Below are 4,760 nucleotides of genomic sequence, written 5' to 3'. Positions count from 1 at the left end.
AAAAAAAAAAAAAAAAAAAAAAAAAAAAAAAAAAAAAATAGAAAATTCCTTCTGTTTGCAAATAGTGTTTGGTTTGTACTCATGCCGTCGGGACTTGGAACTATTTTAATCGTGACCATTATGATATATGTTAATGAATCGCAATTAAGTTGAAAAATTAATTATCTTCAAAATTATAGCCAATCAAGTGTTATATAAGCCACAACGAATATTCTATTACCCTACGAAATGTTTTAGCGTTGCTTGCATTTAAATTCGAATGAAAACTTTCGCTCTTTAATAAAACTAAAATTACAAGTAGAGCATAATAGAAAGAAAAAGAAAAAAAAAAAAACATCCATAAGCAATAAAAAAATTATGGTTTAATTGTACCGAAATCAGTATGGATGGCTTGCCTGTCTGGGAAACCAGCCAAAGGACACGTACAACAATATAGATTCGTTGGCACTCGAGTGCTGATCATCGTCGCGGCGCCAAGCTTGTGTTTTCACACCCCGTGTGTCATTGGCCAGCATGAAGTTAAGTCTGCGCAGCAGAGGACACGCGGAAAAATACCTAAAGCCATAATAATCGTGGATCCGATTTCAGAAAATATTTTTAAAAAAACTTAGAATTGCCATAACAAGAAGTAAGAAGAAGAAGAAATTAAGGGAAATGCTTGCAACTCTAGTCTCTAGATGAACTTATGATGAAACATTTTACGCTTCAAATCTGATATGATGATGTTTTCCTTTAAATATTTTCACTTGTTACATATGAAATGAAACGATGAAAGTCTCATCATATTTTTAGTAGTCAACTTAAAATTAAAAAAAAAATGCAATTTTTTCTTTAATTTCACACAATTTTTTAGCTGATCTTTTTTTTACCACAAAAAACTTCATATATATACATACATATATATATATATTTATTTTTTTTTACTTTTATAATTTTATGAATTCTGCTGCACTCGAAATGATGGACTCGTCCATTTTTCCGCATTTTCGTTTTCATTTTTAATTTTTTTTTTTTGTTTTTCGTCTCTTTTTTTTTTTCGTTTTCATTTTTGGTCTTTTGTTTTAACGTGACGCCTGGCGTGGGAAATGAATTTTTTATAACATTTGTTTAATATGGAAACAAAAGTCTCTATATGTACGACAACTGTCTGTCGGTATTCGCGGTGGTGTATATATGGATGAATAAACTAAAGCTCATTTTCTGTTGTTGTTCATTTTGTACGTTTCATAAGCATGTTAATGCATATTTTAATGCACTCTCTGCATAAAAAGGTTTAAAGGTTTTGTTTTTGTCTTTTTTTTCACTCTCTTTTTTTTTCCTCCTTTCTTTTATTTTTAGTTTTTTATTTATTTCATTCAATTATCTATGGCGCGCAGGCCATAAACTGATTGTTTTTCTTTTTTTTTGTTTTTTTGTTTTATGCTTATTTTCTTTATTATAATTTAAAAAAAAAAAAAAAACAATTCAATTAAACTTTATGAAAAGGAAAAAAATTTATATATAAGGCAAATAATAGGAAGGTTTACGTAGAAGGATATTTAAAAACGCATTTGTTTCATAAATCAATCGCTAATAGATTGCATTAGACGTGAGCCTAATCCTTTGCTTACAAACAATTTATAATAGGATGGACGGAAGAACTTTTTTTCTCAGACCACGTAATGTTGACCTAAATAGCCACAAGGCCTTAGCAAATAAAAGCCATACGCTTTTAAATGGAAATAAAAACGAAACGGTTTCATATAATCGATCATCGACAGCCTCTTGTAAAAATTCAATTCTGGAATAGTGATTTTTGGCCACTTTTCTGTCTAAAGCTGCAATTATAGAACCATTAAAACGAACAGTCTTGGAAACTAACGTTGGTGAAAAAATTAAACCAATGACTGAAAATAACCTCAAAGAATTCCTCATGTAACCGTATTTGGAGATTACACGGTCATTGAACTTTTTTCCCAATAATTTGACTGTGTGACTGAATGTACGCCGTCTCGCATCAATTTGTTATGGCATATATCATGCAAGTCGAAATTATCGAATTCCCGCCTGAAAAAATTTGGTAATGGTGACTGTACTGAAATGGGTTAATTATTAGTAAAAAGTGTTAATAACTTCTGTATACCGAATAACTGGCTGTTTGTGTGAAATAATTCGCCAAACAGCACTGAGCACAATTGTTCACTTTGGAAGGAGTATAAAGAAAAGCGTGGAGGGTGTGACGTTTAAAAAATGTACAGATCTTTTTTGATCACCCTCTACGTACACATACATTGTCAGGACTCAAGGTTGTCTCTTTTTTTGATCTCATACATTGTTTGTTTTAGTAACAGGGAGTACGAGGCTAGATTTACTTTTAAGTCGTAGCTGACGTAACAACCGGTTTGGGGAAACCCATCAGAAAGCATATATTTTCTAATTGGGTTACGGTAAGTTTGGCAGGAGACAGTCTTGCAAGAAGTTTAAATCAGCTGACTGTCTTTGTCGTCCGTGTCAAGGGACAGACTGTTTCCGTTCTCCTTACTTCTTCCCAATCTAGGCTCGAACGACATCAGGCTCTCGCGTGAGATCTCTCTGTACTGGCATAGCAAAATCAAAGTCAAACGACGTAAGACAACGGATCCAATTTTATCTCTGTGAACCAATCGAGTTTATTTAATTTAGATTACGCCTTATGCAAATCTAATATCGGAAATCGAGTCAGAGCGATTATTTTTAACATATTTATCTATGGATTTGACATAAATATAAAAGTAAATTACATTTATTATCTGGCGAAACTCAACGGCATTAAAATACAATAACTTCAAAGCATTATGGAACTGAGTAAGTGATATCCCCCCCTTTCTTTCCTACATTATTCCGAGGAATATCAATATTTGCGGAAATCCTGGAACACATGCGTTTAACTCTCGATATCAAATACAGAAATCATATATTTTATAATTCGCAATATGTACATATATGCATATATATATATATATTAACTTCATTTGAAACAAATTTTTGTTATCTTTCGCTATTCACATTAGAAAATTTTTTTTTTTTTTTAGGATTTTTTATTATTATTATTTTACTCAATTTAGTCCGGGAAATAAAGTCAAAGACTAAAGTCTTCAAAGGGGACCAGCATCTAAGGCTATCGGCTTTATTGTAAACTCTAGTGCACTTGAAATTTTCGCTCGCAACCATTGAGTCATTAATCGAGGCCTACTCGGCCACTCAGGCATTTTTGAAGAGAGTTCAACGCTTTGTCCAGAGCTTATAGGAATGAATGCTATAATAACAAGCCTTGTTTCAGGAAAACTTTCGTAAACTAAAAGCTTAACTTGGTCTCCTCGTCACCTGTTTTATTTAGTGAAATTAATTTTAATAGCCTACAGGTAGTGTCGACAGACTCCAATTTAGTTAATTTATCGTTCTATTGCTTTAATCCCTTTTACATGGCTTGTAAAAACATTAATGCTTATTATTATCTGTCATTCTCCCTTCCTGATACAAATCAAAATGTTAATAATCCACTCATCACAATATGAGTTACACTGCTTTCCATTAAGTGATCATATACATAGGTATAGAGTATGTATAAATAATATACGGTATAAATTAGTATCATATGAACGCTTTCGTTAAATGATGTTATTATTGTTGTTATTAAAGCCGTCTTGTATTACCATAATAAACAATAATAATAATAATGAGAAGAGTAACAAAATCATTAAGTGTCACTTTCACTCCGATCTGCGATACATATAAGTAAAATCAATTTTTATACTCACTATCAAAATATTTGAATGTGTGAATATTGCATGCCTTCATCCCCGTTTTAAGACTCAGAATGCCTCGGATGCTTTCTCATTTCTATAAAGTTTTGAATCGTCTCACTCGCATTCTTCTATCCTAGTCCTTAGCATCCATCAGTTGTAGAAAGTAATGCTACGTTGGGCTACCGCATAGCTTAGTGGACAGACTCGCGATTATCAAGTCGCTGATTGCGAGTTCAGGGTGAACTATACGTTACACGTAAGCAACTTTATAATGTAGTGAGTATGGCCTATGTTCCCCTTTAACACTTAACAATATTGTGCACTGTTTACTTTACGTCGATTTTCTGATTGATATTCTTTGATATATAATCTCATAGTAATAGTTTTAACACTTAAATTTAAGTTCACTTTGCTAATAGTTGAAGGTTTAAAAAAAAAATATTCTAAACAAAAAATTGTTCACTTAAAAAGCGGAAACTATTAACTTTACTGTGCTTCGATGATTTTCCCCAAAAATTGTGCAATTTAAGTCCTTTAGCCTTTAGGATATTGCCTAATATGGCTAATTGCGTAATTTTAGCCACACATGAATCGATAGATAAAAGCTGTTCACTGCCATATAACCGAAATCATTAAAAACGCTATAGTAGGGTAAGACCCACCATTATATATACCCAATAGAAAGTGGTCGCAAAAAGTGGTCCGATTCGAACTATTTTCCATAGCATTCGTTCCCAGGCCAAATTCCTTCAGTATAGCAAAATATCTTGAAACTTACGGTGAAGAAGACAAGACAGACAGACGGAGAGACAAACTTAGATTCATTTCTGAATCGATCGATATAATAAAAGGCGAATGTATGTCTCAAGTCGTTCTGAGTGTTACATACATGTGCACAAACTAAATATCCTTGCACCACAAGAATATAAACACTTTGGAACGCTGAAAAGAAGAAGCGACACTGCGATGGCAGTGGGTTGCTTTCTCTTTGAGTGT

This window comes from Glossina fuscipes, unplaced genomic scaffold (genome assembly GCF_014805625.2).
Source record: "Glossina fuscipes isolate IAEA_lab_2018 unplaced genomic scaffold, Yale_Gfus_2 91, whole genome shotgun sequence".
Taxonomy (NCBI): domain Eukaryota; kingdom Metazoa; phylum Arthropoda; class Insecta; order Diptera; family Glossinidae; genus Glossina; species Glossina fuscipes.
This window is presented reverse-complemented; position numbering follows the sequence as displayed.